The sequence below is a fragment of the Bombina bombina genome, chromosome 1, assembly GCF_027579735.1.
Source record: "Bombina bombina isolate aBomBom1 chromosome 1, aBomBom1.pri, whole genome shotgun sequence".
In the NCBI taxonomy this organism is placed as follows: domain Eukaryota; kingdom Metazoa; phylum Chordata; class Amphibia; order Anura; family Bombinatoridae; genus Bombina; species Bombina bombina.
The window spans coordinates 887,499,351-887,517,053 of NC_069499.1; the positions used below are offsets into that span (position 1 = coordinate 887,499,351).

General features: G+C 39.9%; 1 protein-coding gene and 1 long non-coding RNA gene across 3 annotated transcripts in view; one reads left to right on the forward strand and one right to left on the reverse strand.

The window, feature by feature from the left end:
- Window positions 1–17,703, reverse strand: part of ZNF423 (zinc finger protein 423) — a 465,949-nt gene that overhangs the window by 259,970 nt on the left and 188,276 nt on the right. The window lies entirely within an intron of this gene.
- LOC128646099 (uncharacterized) overlaps window positions 3,937–17,703 on the forward strand; it is a 15,949-nt gene continuing 2,182 nt past the window's right edge. Inside the window, exon 1 of the long non-coding RNA XR_008400191.1 lies at window positions 3,937–4,232. This is a non-coding gene — a long non-coding RNA (uncharacterized LOC128646099). The remainder of the gene's footprint in view (window positions 4,233–17,703) is intronic.

Below are 17,703 nucleotides of genomic sequence, written 5' to 3' on the forward strand. Positions count from 1 at the left end.
TTTTATTTCATGATTCAGACAGAGGATGCAATTTTAAACAACTTTCCAGTTTGATTCTATTATCTAATTTGTTTTAGTAACCTAGGGTAGCACTGCACTACTGGGAGCTGTGTGCTGATTGGCAGCTGCATGATATATGCCTATTATTATTAGCTTACCAGATGTAGTCAGCTAGCTTCCTGTAATGCGTTGCTGCTCCTTCAACAAAGGATACCTCGAGAACAAAGGCAAATATGTTAGCAGGAATAAATTTGAAAGTTGTTTAAAATTGTAAGGTCTATCTGAATCATGAAAAAAAAATTGAGTTTCAAGTCCCGTTAAATGAGAAACCAAATTTACTGATTTGCAAGTACTGTATAAAGCTAGACTATGTGACTAAAGATGATTTGTATGAAGAATGTTGTACCAAACCGTATCAAATTGTAAAATAAAGCATGTTTTGTTTTTTTCAGTAACTACTGTATAATTTATTCGATTTTCTATGTGAAATTTTTCGATTCGTCAGTCTCGCTTATTTTCTTGAAAAACAGTTGTCAACCCTATCTAGACCCTAATAGGGCCAAAAAGCAAATTCTGTCAGTTGCAAATGCTGCAAATCAAATATGCAATTTACAGCAGTTTGAAGACTTAGGCTACAAATGTATTTTTTTTGTCCCTCTAAGTTTTCAAACTGCTGCAAATTGGCTAAACCGGGTATTTCATTTGCAGCTTACAGAAATTGCTTTTTGGCCTCTCTAGGAAGTATGGCACAAAGCAAACGTTTTACACACACACACAAAAATTTGTTAAATGTCCCTTTAAGTACAGATTTAAAGCAAAACTAACAGGAAGTGTATGGTCAGCCACAACTTATAGCATTGTTTTTATTATTTATAAGCTGATAGGGAAACCTCCTACAGAAAAGGTCGGCCAATTTAGTAATTAAAAAACACTGTAATGCAGTTTAAAATATTTTGTTTTAGATGAAACAGAAAAAATGTCACCTAATAGCAATGCCAACACCACTGGGTAGTGATTTATAAAGAGTGAAATTAAAAGGGACAAAAAATGAGAATCAGAACATTATGTCAATATTAATTGATGTATTATCTTATAGTACCCTAGTTATAAAATATATGTAGCAGGTGGGTACTGAATAAGTGCCTTACAGCAACGTTTATCCTTCCTAAAACTCTAAATGTCTACAGTGATTGCAATATTGTTCATAATGTTGATAGTTTGTTGGTCATTTTCAGATCTGACATGAATTATATTACTTTAGATCAGCAATAGACAAGTTTTGATTAGGGATAGGTACCAGAGAGTCCTGAGACTTTACAAAATTAGGGTCGTCTATTCACCAACTTTCTAACATGACACCACCCCCATCCTCCACAAAAGACATAGCTCCTCATTAGTGGTCCAGGAAGGTCTAATATTGTACTTGGGAAATAAATTAACCTACCTACAAATCTCAGGAGGAGAAAGTAAAGGCTGAACTATTGATTTTATGGTGTATGCTGCAAAGAGAAATTGGGTGATTGACTCCAAAGGGACTACACTTGCAAAATAAGGTAGGTGGGGGGGGGGGGGCACCAGAGAAACATGCAATTGTATGATTTTACAGAAACACTGGTTCATTTCTGGGGTGCCGCATATCTCTGTATTTGTCATGATAACCATAGCACAACTAAAATATAAGAATTAAATAGATGCACAAAAAATGGCTTTTTCTACCGAGAAAAAGTGCTAAAGACTAGAGAGAACCCTTTCATTCTTATGGTGACTTGGGTAGCTATTGTAAGTCCTGCTATATAGATCTATAAAATAAACATGGTTTATTATGCAAGAGAAGATTCTAAAATTCTAATGTGAGATAATTGGTTTCTAACCATTTTGAAGACCCTACTGTAGTATCTCAATGAATGACCAGGTTTTGCACTTTATGAGAAAAGAGCAGAATATTTCCCAAAAAGAGAACCCCATTAGCTAGAGAATGAAAAGATTAGAAGATAAAATAAGAAGCTGTTCATTAAACCAGATACATAAGGTAGTCAAAGAATAAATTCATTCTCTGCTTGTAGAATACAGCACTGGTATTCAAATACAAATAAACGAAATGCATGTGAAAATCAAGTCCAATGTAAGGAACTCCAACATGTACTAAAGCACCTTCCGACATGGAAAGGGTTAACTGAAGATTCATATCCAGCCCGAGTGTTCTGTTCAATGGAGATTAAGAATGGGCCAGATAATGAAGGCCATGCAAGATATTCTTCCCTCTGCTGAATCCTTGATCCCATTTGACAGTTAAAAGATTAGCAACTAACCAGTACATGGAAACCATCTTGTGCAGAGGATTTACCTTAAATATATATTCCTATATCTCGGAATTCACCCACTCTTTGTAACTAATTAATGCATTGGCAAAACAGATTTATTTATTTTATATATATATAACTGAAAGATGTATATCTGTTGGGGGAAAAAAACAGATTGGACTAAGAGGACTTTCCATAATATTAACAAATACCATATTGAATTAAATACAAAATAACAATAAGTGTCAATTGCCTGTTGGAATTAGCCCCTTAAGGACCAGGCATTTCAGACTAAAACTTCCCCAAAAGAACAGAGCATTTTTAGCATTTTTGCCATCACTCCATTTAAACATAAATAGAGCCTTGTTTTTTTATTTTTTTTATTTACCTATAAAAACTATATCTTTTTTTTAGTAGACAATCCAAAAGAGCCCATTTTGGTATATTTCATGCCACCATTTCACCGCTAAATGTGATCAAATAAAAAAAAAAAATTGTTAACATTTTCACAAACTTTAGGTTTGTCATTGAAATTATTTACAAACCCCTTGTGCAATCATGGCACAAATGGTTGTAAAGGATTCCCTGGGATCCCTTTTGTTCAGAAATAGCAGACATGGATTTGCCATTGAGTTTTGGTCATTAGAAGGCCGCTAACTGCAGCTGCACACTACACTTATTATTGCCAGCAATGAAGGGGTTAATCAGGTAGCTTGTAAGGTTAATTTTAGCTATAGTGTAGAGATTACCCCCCCCAACACACACCCAACTGACACATCCCACCCCCAACAGATAAACCATGGCTGTAACTGTGTTACATTGCATTTAACTCCTTAACCATGCTAAAAGGGTTAAAAAAAATCAGCTGTTATGGTGATCCTAGAATTCGAGAGGTTAAATTGATACTACCTGCGTTATAGAGAAGGAATGTGACCCTGTCATTACCCTATATTTTCATACACAAACACACACACTAAATAACATGGAAATGCAATAATAATATATAATTTTTAATCTATCAAAATATATTTTATTATATTATTAAATTGTGTGGGGTGAGGGAGTTTAATTTCGGTATTTCCACACTTTTTAACATCTAATTGGGACCTTAAACTCTGGCATTAATCAGCTGCTTTTGTGCCACACTCTCCAGAGTACAAAAAGCAAATGTTCTAACCTACAAACAAATACAAATGAATATAAGCATAAAATGATACTTGGGCACATGATCCAAAGTATCTTGGGTCCACCATAGCATTTTTATTTATTTTAAAAAGCAGACAATGGGCAGTGTGCCACCAAAGTGATATCTCCAAAATATGACTTTGTTGGAACGCATGAACCTTATAATGTTCTTTAAGAAAGGTAAATTCATTTGTTTAATGAATCAGGCCCTGGTTTTCACAGAGGAAAAAATCAAACTTGCTCATAAAGTCTACTTTGCCGCAGTGTAGAATGAATGTCAGTGACCCTCTCATTCACAGCCCCGAATATAGGATTTCAAGGTATCGAATCCTCAGCCAGTTAACGAGCTCTTCTGTCTCCAAGCATGGGTATTTCTCCCCGAGCGTGCTGATCTGATTTGACCTTGGCCCGAGTACACAAAGGCAGAAAGAGCACCGCAGAGAAGGAAATATTGAATCACCTCTCGTTGGCCAGACAGAAATAGCAGCCGTTCACTGCATGTTGACGTTGGACTGGCTCAGGAGTCTGGCTCCTCAAAATGTGAAGTTTACGAGCAATAAACCTATGCTCCTTTCAGAAAGGTGAAGAGGAGGGAGCTGTTCCCAGGGTCTTCTACAGAAAAAGACTTTTTGAGATCAGATTCTGAAGGATTGCAAAGCTGTAGGAACAAGCGATCCCTAGAGAACCCATTACTGATTCTGGGCCCCGATAAAGGATCAGTTTCATGCATAAGCGAACAAACAACAGGTCACTATACAAAATGAGCTTGAAACCTTAGAACATTCATCTTTTAGTCATCGCTATTTATATGTTTAGTACTTTTAATGTGTTTTTAAGTTAAAAGGAACATACAAGTTAGAGTTAGAATCATTAGTTAAAGGTTTTAATATAGTTAATTATTTTTACCTTTAAACAAATAATTTGTATTTTACACGCCTGAGTTGAAAAAATGATAAAAAATGAACTATGTTAAAATTATAAAAAATGTGCACTAGTTACTTAATAGTAAATATATCTGTTTTTAGTTTAGACTAAAAGAGAATTTTAAAAAAATCCCTATACTCTGTGTTTGTGGCCTTATTTTTGTTTAATCTGCAGCACTAGACCACATGAGCACTTACCATATCTGCCCGTTGCCTAAGGTTACACTGGCCGTGCATAAGTATTTACTGTGAACAGCTCAGGGCTACCTGTCAGACATACCTATCAAAGTCAGTGATGTCAACAGTGACATCACTGGTTGCCTGACATGAAAGCTGAACGCCTGTCTTATCTGGTGCAGACAGGCTTCTAACTTTACAGGTAATGGGCTTGGGGTAAGGAGTTTAAATACTTTTAAAACCTTGTAGATTTTGAACAGTAACTTCTGAACAGTAACAAACTGATTTTGAACAGTAACAAACTGAGTTTTAGTACAATGGTTGCCATTATCACAATGGTTTAATCTATTATGCTCCAGTAGCAAATATTAGATATTGTTTTAACCGATTAATTACCAGAAACACGTGCAGCTGTGGCATAACATAGTTGTTTACATGCTTGCATAAGTGACGTTACGCTCTTATTGATCCCTAGCATGCTTGCTATTGCATGGCTACTTACACAGAAGTGGGAACGAGTAAAGAGGAGAATCCTAAGCAAAAAGAATGATACTGTTTAATGTTACTCCCAAACTGCTGTAAATGCATAATTGTATACATTTTCTGCTTTTGGTATTAAAATGTAGTTTAAAAAAAAATTAGGCTTCCCAAACACTGATCATTAAAAGGGACACAAAAACATTTCTTTCATGAACCAGATGTAGCCATCAATCACCAAGCGCTACCCAGGTTCTGAACCAAAAATGGGCCGGCTCCTATGTTTACATTACTGCTTTTTCAAATAAAGATAGCAAGGGAACAAAGAAAAATTTATAATAGGAGTAAAACAGAAAAATTGCATGCTCTGTCTGAATCATGAAAGAAAAAAATGTGGGTTTTGTGTCCCTTTAACCAGAAATTATGAAACAGTGTATGGATTAAAAAGTATGAAGGGAATTGCTCACAGGGAAGAGCAGAAATTCAATGTTTTACACAAAGTGGAAGAAGCGGACATCCTCCTCTGAAACACTTAAATATTATGACAGCTTTGATGTGATTTCCTGGTACACAAGGATATAGGAAATGTTTATGGTTTCCTATGGTGATTTTAAGGACAATGGTGCGTTTTACTCTGCACAGGACAAGCTTCCATAATGCTACAATTACACCAGGATAAACAGTAAACCTATTTCACTGAGGAACTGTGCTGTAGCTTGATGAAGTGGTTTTAGTTGCAAACATTTGTTTAAGCAGGAAAAGTGAGAGAAACGGGATTACTTGTTTGCACACATTCCGATTGCCTGCACATCGTTTTGAAGAACTGCATATGTTATTTAGGAGCCATTAAAAGGGACAGGATGCACCAATTTTCATATAACTACATGTAATATACACTACTATAAAGAATAATATGCAAAGGTTAGGCTGGGACGCCAACTGAAATGGTCTGGAAAGCAAAAACAGCAGACACTCCCCCCTCCCCTGCATATGAAAAGACACTTTACACAAACAGGAGCAAGCTGGAGTAGGTAGACAACAGTCTACATCTAAAACTTTGAGGCTTGGTTAGGAGTCTGAAAATCAGCGCAATGTTATTTAAAAATAAGCAAAACTATACTTTTTTTTTTAAAAAAAAACTGTATGGGCTATATAAATTTATCATCTACAAAACATTTATGCAAAGAAAAATCTAGAGTACAATGTCCCTTTAAGTGTGTTAGTTTATATTCATTATTACAAAACAACAAACAGACGTATACCATTTATTCTATGTTATAATTCATTTGTCTGTCGCTTTTAAAAACACCAAAAATATTTTATATAAGTTCTGATTTTCACAAGGTTTATGGCAACTTTAAAGTTTACTTTCGTGATTCATGATTAGATATTCTCAAATTTGCTTAATTGTCTTGGTTTTCTTTTTTGAAGGAGCAGCAATGCACTACTGCGAGCTAGCTGAACACTTCAGCTAAACCAATGGCAAGTGACATATAAATGCAGCTACCATTCAGCAGATAGCACCCAGCAGTGCATTGCTGCTACTAACCCTACCTATGTATACTCTTCAACAAAGGATAAGAAAAGGAAGTCAATTTGATAATTGGAAAGTCGTTTAAAACTGCATACTCTATCTGAATCATGAAAGTTTAATTTATACTGTACTGTCCCTTTAAAATATTTAACAGGGTCCTCTGTAAGTATTTGCTCTACTAACCATTGAATGTGCTGTACAAAAACGTCTTCCCCAAAAGCTTACTAGGTACCTATAATAATACATAACACACTCTTGTTAGCTCATCACCCTGGCCAACCGCTAACGTAATGTGAATTCTGTCACATATATGCTTTGTTAGGGTCAAAATATTACCTACATAAAACATGAATAAACCGGTCTTCCAGAAATTGTTATATGTTCAACTTGTTAGCAAATACGTAGTGTTGAGTTCAACAATGGTTGTTTAAAGCACCCGCATCTACCAAACATGTACCTTGCCTACTATGGCACCATAAGGAATAAGGCACTCTGTGGTGTCCTGTCTATAGTTAACAGACAGGAGAGCACTCGGCAAAGGGAAGGGCAGCGCATCACTGTGAATTTATAGTGTGACAGTGTTGCCCAGCATGGGGCACTCCTATGGAACAACAGTTCCCTTCTGTCAGGCACTACACATTACTTTTTACTTAACCCCTTAATGACCACAGCACTTTTCCATTTTCTGTCCGTTTGGGACCAAGGCTATTTTTACATTTCTGCGGTGTTTGTGTTTAGCTGTAATTTTCCTCATACTCATTTACTGTACCCACACATATTATATACCGTTTTTCTCGCCATTAAATGGGCTTTCTAAAGATACCATTATTTTCATCATATCTTATAATTTACTATAAAAAAAATTATAAAATATGAGGAAAAAATGGAAAAAAACGCAGTTTTTCGAAATTTGACCCCCAAAATCTGTTACACATCTACAACCACTAAAAAACACCTATGCTAAATAGTTTCTATATTTTGTCCTGAGTTTAGAAATACCCAATGTTTACATGTTCTTTGCTTTTTTTGCAAGTTATAGGGCAATAATTACAAGTAGCACTTTGCTATTTCCAAACCACTTTTTTTCAAAATTAGCGCTAGTTACATTGGGACACTGATATCTTTCAGGAATCCCTGAATATCCATTGACATGTATATATATTTTTTTAGAAGACATCCCAAAGTATTGATCTAGGCCCATTTTGGTATATTTCATGCCACCATTTCACTACAAAATGCGATCAAATAAAAAAAAATGTTCACTTTTTCACAAATGTTTTCACAAACTTTAGGTTTCTCATTGAAATTATTTACAAACAACTTGTGCAATTATGGCATACATGATTGTAAATGTTTCTCTGGGATCCCCTTTGTTCAAAAAAAGCAGACATATATGGCTTTGGCATCGCTTTTTGGTATTTAGAAGGCCGCTAAATGCCGCTGCGCACCACACGTGTATTATGCCCAGCAGTGAAGGGGTTAATTAGGGAGCATGTAGGGAGCTTGTAGTTTTAATTTTAGCTTTAGTGTAGTGTAGTAGACAACCCAAAGTATTGATCTAGGCCCATTTCGGTATATTTCATGCTACCATTTCACCGCCAAATGCGAACAAATAAAAATAAAACGTAAAATTTTCCCAATTTTAGGTTTCTCACTAAAATTATTTACAAACAGCTTGTGCAATTATGGCATAAATGGTTGTAAAAGCTTCTCTGGGATCCCCTTTGTTCAGAAATAGCAGACATATATGGCTTTGGCTTTGCTTTTTGGTAATTAGAAGGCAGCTAAATGCCGCTGCGCACCATACGTGTATAATGCCCAGCAGTGAAGGGGTTAATTAGGGAGCTTTTAGGGAGCTTGCAGGGTTAATTTTAGCTTTAGTGTAGGTATCAACCTCCCACATGACACATCACACCCCCAGATCCCTCCCAAACAGCTCTCTTCCCTCCCCCACCCCACAATTGTCCCCTGCCATCTTAAGTACTGGCAGTAAGTCTGCCAGTACTAAAATAAGAGTTTTTTTGGTTTTTTTTTTTTTAAATAATAATTATGTTCTGTAGTATCCTCCCTTAGCCCCCAACCTCCCTGATCCCCCCCCCAAACAGCTCTCTAACCCCCCTCTCTCTGCCTTATTGCGCCATATTGGGTACTGGCAGCTGTCTGCCAGTGCCCAGTTTAAAATCAAATATTTTTTTTTTAGTTTTTTTTAGAAAAATACTATTTTCTGTAGTGTAGCTGCCCTCCCTCAACCCCCAACCCCCCAACCCCTGCCAGATCGCTAACCAGTTTTTAGAAGCCCACCCTCACTCCCACCGAGTACATCATTGTTCCATAGTGTAGGGCTCCCACCCGCCCGCGCGCATGCGCGCCCGCTCCCGTGCACGCGCGCGCACCCGCTTCAGTTCACGCGCGCGCACCCGCGCGCATGCCCGCACTCGATCCCGCCCCCCTTCCCACCGATGGCCGCCCACCCGCCTCCCTTGGTAAGCTCCCACCCACCAACAAACATGGCCATCAATGGCCGATGCAGAGAGGGCCACAGGGTGGCTCTCTCTTCATCGGTGGGCTAAAAAATGTTATAGCAGGATGCCTCAATATCGAGGCATCACTGCTATAACATGAAAGCAGTTGGAAGTGATCAGGATCGCTTCCACTGCTTTCAAAGACCAACGACGTACGGGGTACGTCCTTGGTCATTAACTGCATTTTTTTGCAGGACGTACCCCATACGTCGTTGGTCGTTAAGGGGTTAATATCTGGTCCCTGCCATCTTTTTACCCTGCTAGTCTACTGCTCATAGTGTTCTTTTGTTTACTTCCTGCATATTGAGCCCTGCAGTACATTACCCGCATTCGATGCCCATTTCCTGCTCTCAATATCCCACAAGCCACTAACATTCCAGCATGTATGCCCTGCTGGTCACCCTGTATACTGAGCGCTGCTGGGCATTCCGTGCACAAACTGTAACACCAGCTATATCTAACTAGGTTCTTGCAAATGCTCAATCTCTGACATCATTGTGACTAAGGCCTGTTGTTATGAGATGTTATCACAGAGACATATTTGCAATCCACTTAAAGGGATACTAAACCCAATTTTTTTTACTTTATTATTCAAGTAGATCATGCCATTTTAAGCAACTTTCTTTTTTACTCCTATTATCAATGGCCCAGATTACGAGTTTTGCGTTAGAGGCTATGCGGTGCTAACAAGCAGTTTTGTCTCACCGCTCACTTACATGCAACGCTGGTATTACGAGTTTTCAGAAACCCATCGTTAAAAGACAAGAAGTGAGCGTTGAGCAAAATTTTGCTCCTTACCGCACTCTAATACCAGCTGGTCATACATGCTCGTGCACAATTTCCCCATAGGAATCAACAGGGAGAGCCGTCTGAGAAAAAGTCTAACACCTGCAAAAAAGCAGCATAAAACTTAGTTATGCAGCCCCATTTATTCCTATGGGGAAATAAAAGTTATGTCTACACCTAACATCCTAACATGAACCCCGAGTCTAAACACCCCTAATCTTACACTTATTAACCCTAATCTGCCACCCCCGACATCGCCAACACCTGCATTAAATTTATTAACCCCTAATCTGCCGCTCTGGACACCGCCGCCACCTACATTATATGTATTAATCCCTAATCTGCTGCCCCCAACATCGCCAACACCTACATACTATTTATTAACCCCTAATCTGCCGCCCCCAACGTCGCCGCCACTATATTAAAGTTATTAACCCCTAAACCTAAGTCTAACCCTAACACCCCCTAACTTAAATATAATTACAATAAATCTAAATAAATATTACTATCATTAAAGGGACAGTCTAGGCCAAAATAAACTTTCATGATTCAGATAGAGCATGTAATTTTAAACAATTTTCCAATTTACTTTTATCACCAATTTTGCTTTGTACTCTTGGCATTCTTAGTTGAAAGCTTAACCTAGGAGGTTCATATGCTAATTTCTTAGACCTTGAAGCCCGCCTCTTTTCAGATTGCATTTTAACAGTTTTTCACCACTAGAGGGTGTTAGTTCACGTATTTCATATAAATAACACTATGCTCGTGCACGTGAAGTTATCTGGGAGCAGGCACTGATTGGCTAGACTGCAAGTCTGTCAAAAGAACTGAAAAAAGGGGCAGTTTGCAGAGGCTTAGAAACAAGATAATCACAGAGGTTAAAAGTATATTATTATAACTGTGTTGGTTATGCAAAACTGGGTAATGGGTAATAAAGGGATTATCTATCTTTAAAACAATAAAAATTCTGGTGTAGACTGTCCCTTTAACTAAATAATTCCTATTTAAAACTAAATACTTACCTATAAAATAAACCCTAAGCTAGCTACAATATAACTAATATTACATTGTATTTAGCTTAGGGTTTATTTTTATTTTACAGGCAAGTTTGTATTTATTTTAACTAGGTAGAATAGTTATTAAATAGGAGGATGCTCCGCGTCGGATGTCTTGAAGATGGACCCGCTCCGCGCCGGCTGGATGAAGACTTCTGCCCATCTGGAGGACCACTTCGCCCGGCTTGGATGAAGACTTCTCCCGGCTTCTTTGAGGACTTCGGCCCGGCTTGGATGAAGACGTCTCCCGGTAAGTAGATCTTCAGGGGGTTAGTGTTAGGTTTTTTTTAAGGGTGTATTGGGTGGGTTTTATTTTTAGGTTAGGGACTTTGGGCCTGCAAAAAAGCTAACTGCCCTTTTAAGGGCAATGCCTATGCAAATGCCCTTTTTTGAGGGCAATGGGGAGCTTAGTTTTTTTTAAGATAGTATTTTATTTGGGGGGTTGGTTGTGTGGGTGGTGGGTTTTAACTTCGGGTGGGATATTTTTTTTTTATTTTTTTTTTTACAGGTAGGGCTATTGGTAGTTTAGTCTAAGCTAGGGTTTTTTATTTTGGGGGGTCTTTTTTATTTTAATAGGGCTATTAGATTAGGTGTAATTAGTTTAAATATCTGTAATTTGTTTATTATTTTCTGTAATTTAGTGTTTTGTTTTTTTTGTACTTTAGCTAATTTAAATTAATTTAGGTAATGGTATTTAATTTAGTTAATTTATTTAATTATAGTGTAGTGTTAGGTGTTAGTGTAATTTAGGTTAGGTTTTATTTTACAGGTAAATTTGTATTTATTTTAGCTAGGTAGTTATTAAATAGTTAATAACTATTTAATAACTATTCTACCTAGTTAAAATAAATACAAACTTGCCTGTAAAATAAAAATAAACCCTAAGATAAATACAATGTAACTATTTGTTATAACCATAAAAAGGTTTGTTGCTCTTTTGCAGAATCTCCCCTAAATGTGGAGTCTCAGTTTTAGGGAAAGATATGCTGTGAGCGTATTTATATTGAAATGGATTAATGTCCCAAGTATAGAGTTACCTTTAGTAATATCTTAGGCCTGTATTTTAGTATTTGTGGATATTTCCCAGAATAAATGTACAAGTAATCCAGAAAACAAAGTGACTTAAGCTTGGAAAACAAACAGTCCCGCATACAACCGTCTTCACACACTCACACAGGCAAAATATATAAGTACAAGTATTTACATTGAGGATCCGGTTACATGAATGAGCGGAGTTTAAGCAATCAAGTGAAACTTTCCGGTTTACAGGAGTATGGCTATTATATCGCTTACCGGAGCTTCCAGCTGAAGATAGAAAGTGAGATAGTGCTCTCAATACTTAGCGTCTGCAGCGTGTGGAGCGGAACGCTGTGTGAGTGTGACTTCCGGGTGTTGCGTAGGAGAGATCAGCTGGAGCAGGCTGAGCAGGAGAGTTGGGAAACTCAGCAGATGATCCGGAATGAGAATGGAGGCAGTGAAGGGAATTCACAAACAAAGGTAATTCCTGGAAAGGAATTATAGCGAGATGACCTGAAGATTATGTAGAGAGGTTCAGAGTTTCAGGAATAAGTGTACTCTAAGAATCAACACCAATAATCAGGCAGGGATAAGGTGTTAACAGGTGGTTTATATAGAGAGAGGAAGTAGGTGGGAGGGATATACCTTAAAGGTATATCACACTATTAGTTATATTGTAGCTAGCTTAGGGTTTATTTTATAGGTAAGTATTTAGTTTTAAATAGGAATAATTTAGTTAATGATAGTAATTTTTATTTAGATTTATTGTAATTATATTTAAGTTAGGGGGTGTTAGGGTTAGACTTAGGTTTAAGGGTTAATAGGTTTAATATAGTGGTGGCGACGTTGGGAGCAGCAGATTAGGGGTTAATAAATGTAGGTAGGTTGCGGCGACATTGGGGCAGCAGATTAGGAGTTAATAAATAGTATGTAGGTGTCGGCGATGTTGGGGGCAGCAGACTAGGGGTTCATAAATATAATGTAGGTGGAGGCGGTGTCCGGAGCGGCAGATTAGGGGTTAAAAAATTTATTTTAGTGTTGCGATGCGGGAGGACCTCGGTTTAGGAGTTAATAGGTAGTTTATGGGTAGTTTATGGGTGTTAGTTTACTTTTTAGCACTTTAGTTAACTACTGACTTTTAAATGCATTAGGACTCTTGACATGGTAGGGTGTACCGCTCACTATTTGGCCTCCCAGGACAGACTCATAATACTGGCGCTATGGAAGTCCCATAGAAAAAAGACTTTACGAAGTTTATGTAAGTCGTTTTGTGGTAAGGCCAAAGAAGCGTGCGGTGACCCTAAACCTTCAAGACTCGTAATACCAGCGGGCGCAAAAAAGCAGCGTTAGGACCTCTTAACGCTGCTTTTTTACACTAACGCACAACTCGTAATCTAGCCGAATATTTCTTAGTTTTCTTGGTATCTTTATTTCAAAAAGCAGGAATGAAAGCTTAGGAGCCGGTCCATTTTTGGTTCACACCCTGGATAGCGCTTGTTGATTGGTGGTTACATATATAGCGCTGTGGAATCTGTTGGCTCTCTACAAATACCTGATAATAATAAAAAATAATAATATTTTAAAACATAAATAATGCTTACCTGATAATTGTATTTCCATCAAGGGGAGAAGAGTCCACGGCTTCATTCATTACTTGTGGGAATTAAGCACTTGGCCACCAGGAGGAGGCAAAGACACCCCAGCTAAAGGCTTAAATGCCTCCCCCACCTCCCTTATCCCCCAGTCATTCTGCCAAAGGAACAAGGAACAGTAGGAGAAATATTAGGGTATAAATGGTGCCAGAAGAACAAAAACTAATTTTAGATCCGCCCACTGGAGCAACGGGCGGGATCTGTGGACTCTCCTCCCCTCAATGGAAATAAAATGATCAGGTATGCATAATTTATGTTTTCCATCTAAAGAGTAGGAGAGTCCACAGCTTCATTCATTACTTGTGGGAACAAATACCCAAGCTCTAGAGGACACTGAATGAAAAACGGGAGGGCAAAAGAAGGCGGACCCTAATCTGAGGGCACCACAGCCTGAAAAACCTATCTCCCAAAAACTGCTTCCGCAGAAGTAAAGACGTAAAATTTGTAAAACTTTGTAAAGGTATGTAAGGAGGACCATGTAGCCGCCTTACAAATCTTCTCCATAGAGGCCTCATTCTTGAAGACCCAAGAAGAAGCCACAGCTCTAGTCGAATGAGCCGTGATCCTTTGAGGAAGCTTATGTCCCACTGTCTCGAAGGCTAAGCGAATCATGCTCCTCAACCAAAAGGACAAAGAAGATGAAGAGGCTTTCTGCCCCTTGCGCTTCCCTGCATACACCACCAAGAGAGATGTAGATTGTCTGAAATCCTTTGTAGCCTGAAGATAAAACTTCAAGGCTTGAACCAGATCCAAATTATGAAGTAACCTCTCTTTAGAAGAGGGGTTAGGACACAATCTATGTTAATAGAGTGCATAGGTTCAAACGGAACCCTCTGCAATACCCTCAGAACCAAGTTCAAGCTCCAGGGAGGAGCGGACTGTCTAAAAACAGGCCAGATTATAGACAGAGCCTGTACAAAAGACTGACTATCCGGAAGCTCAGCGAGCCTCTTGTGCAACAAATCAGAGAATGCCGAAATCTGCCCTTTCAAGGAACTGGCGGCAAGTCCCTTCTCCATACCATCCTGGAGAAAGGACAGAATCCTGGATACCTTAACCTTGTGCCAAGGATATCTATGCTTGTCACACCAGGACAAGTCCTCCACATCTTATGATAGATGCGACGAGTGACCAGGTTCATAGCCTGAATGAGAGTATCAATCACTCTCTCAGAAAAGCCTCTCTTGGCCAAGACTAAGCGTTCAATCTCCACGCAGTCAGCCTCATTTTGATGTTGAAAGGGACCCTGTACCAACAGATCCCTGCAACAGGGTAACCTCCATGGAGGAGAAGATGACATCCCAACCAGATCCGCAACCACGTCCTCCGCGGCCACAATGGAGCAATCAGAATAGCTGAATCTTGCTCCTGCTTGATGCGGGCCACTACATGAGGTAGAAGTGGCAACGGTGGAAAAATGTAAACTAGGTTGAACCCCCAAGGCACCACTAAAGCATCTATCAGCTCTGCCTGGGGATCCATGGACCGCAACCTGTATCTGGACGCCATGAGGTCTATCTCCGGTGTCCCCCATCTGAGAAAAATCTCTGCAAACACCTCGGGATGGAGAGACCATTTCCCCGGGTGGAAGGATTGTTTGCTAAGGAAATCCCAGTTGCTGAAAGCGAGCAGTTGTAAGACTCTACCCATTCCAATATCAGAGAAACCTCCCTCATTGCCAGAGAGCTTGTCGTCGTCCCCTGTGGTTGATGTAAGCCACCGAGGTAATGTTGTCTGTCTTGAATCTGATGAAGCTAAACGATCCCAGTAGAGGCATTGTAGATCGTTCGAAGTTCCAGAATATTGATCGGGAGGAGAGACTCCTCTCAAGACCACTTTCCCTGTGTCATCCTGAGACCCCAAACAGCTCCCCATCCTGCCAGACTCACATCCATGGTCACAATCTCCCAGGAGGGTCTGAGGAAGGATGTCCCTTGGGACAGTTGTTCTGGACGTATCCACCAAGAGAGAGATTCCCTCGTCCGATTGTCCAAAGACATCTGTTGTGATAGGTCTGTATGATCGCCGCTCCACTGTCTCAACATGCATAACTTAAGAGATCTGAGGTGGAACCTGGCAAATGGAATGACATCGATGCTGGACATCATGAGCCCGATCGCCTCCATACTCTGAGCCCCCGAGGGACTGGAGGAGGACTGAAGGGCAAGGCAGGTGGATACGATCTTCCTGCGTCGCTGATCTGTAAAAAATATCCTCATGGATATAGAATCTATTATCGTTCCCAGGAACTCCACCCTGTTGCTGGGAATCAGGGAGCTCTTTCCTGAGTTTACCTTCCAACCGTGGGATTGGAACAAAAGAAGAAGGGCCCTCGAGTGATCCTCTGCGAGACTGAACGACGGCGCCTGGACTAGGATGTCGTCCAGATATGGCACCACAGCAATGCCTCTGGATCTGGCCACTTCAAGTAGCACCCCCAACCTTTGTGAAGACTCTTGGGCTGTCGCCAGACCAAAAAGAAGGGCCACAAACTGGAAATGTTGGTCCAGAAATTCTCAGGAATTTGAAGTGATCCCTGTAGATTGGCACATGAAGGTAGGCATCATTTAAGTCTATTGTAGTCATGAACTGACCCTCTTGAACTAGGGGAAGAATAGATCTGATTGTTTCCATTTTGAACGATGGAACAGCCAGAAATTTGTTTAAACATATTAGATCTAGAATCGGGAGGAACGTGCCCTCCTTCTTTGGGTTTGAATAGTACCCTAGACCCCTTTCTGCTGGGGGTACTGGTACAATTACTCTGAGGGAAAAGAGATCCCTCACACATTCTAGAAAGGCGTTTCTCTTTTCTTGTCTGTAAGACAGATTTGACAGGAGAAATCTTCCCCTGGGCAGATGAGATCTGATCCCTATCCTGTATCCTTGGGCGATAACCTCCAGAACCCAAGGGTCCTGAACGTCCGGCAACCAGGCTTTTGAGAAGAGATAATCTGCCCCCCTACTTGGACCGGAGGCCAGTCGGCAGCCGCACCTTCATGCCAACTTTGTTTCAGCGGGCTTCTTGTTCTGCTTGGACTTATTCCAAGACTGAGTTGGCTTCCAAGTGCCTTCGGACTGATCCGCTTTTGCGGCGGGCTGTTGGCGTTGGGCCTTGTCCGCACAAAAAGGACGAAAAGTAGATCTCTTAGGCTTAAGCTTCTTATCCTGCAGTAGGAAATCACCCTTGCCTCCCGTAACCATGGATATGATTGAATCCAATCCTGGACCTAACAGGATCTTTCCCTGAAATGGAAGGGATAGTAGTCTAGACTTAGAGGTCATGTCCGCAGACCACGACTTTAGCCACAGAGCCCTGTGGGCTAATACGGAAAAACCTGACACTTTAGCGTTCAGGCGAATAATATGCATATTGGCATCACAAATAAAAGAATTAGCGACCTTCAAAACCTTAATTCTCTCCTGTATGTCAGCGAGGGGAGTCTGCCTCTCGACCATGTCCGACATTGCTTCGCACCAATATGTCGCAACTCTGGCAACCGCAGCTACCGCTGCTGCTGGCTGAAAATCAAACCCTGTATGTTGAAACATCTTTATTTACATGTTCTCTAACTTTTTATCCATGGGCTCTTTAAACAACGAACTATCCTCAAGAGGAATCGTAATCTGCTTCGCGAGCGTAGAGATAGCACCATCCACCTTAGGGACAGTCCCCCATAGCTTGAGCTGAGAGCCTGGGACGGGGAACAGCTTCTTAAAAGAAGAAGAGGAAAAGGAAGAACCTAATCTCTCCCATTCATTCTTAATAATATTAGCCATCTTAACAGGAACTGGGAAGGTCTGAGGCACCACCCTGTCCTCATATACTTTATCAAGCTTAGGAATCAAAGGTTCCTCCAGTAGTTTCGGTTCCAGAACATCGAGGGTAGCAAGCACTTGCTTCAGCAAAAAGTGCAAATTTTCCATCCTAAACCTAAAGTCATGCTCCTCTACAGTCGGAGCTTTAAATGACATAGACTCTGACCCAGAAGGAATATCCTCCGAAGAGTCGGAGTCACCCTCGTCAGCGGATAATCTTTCCAAAATATCCATTGGAGTAGATGACCCCTGGGTC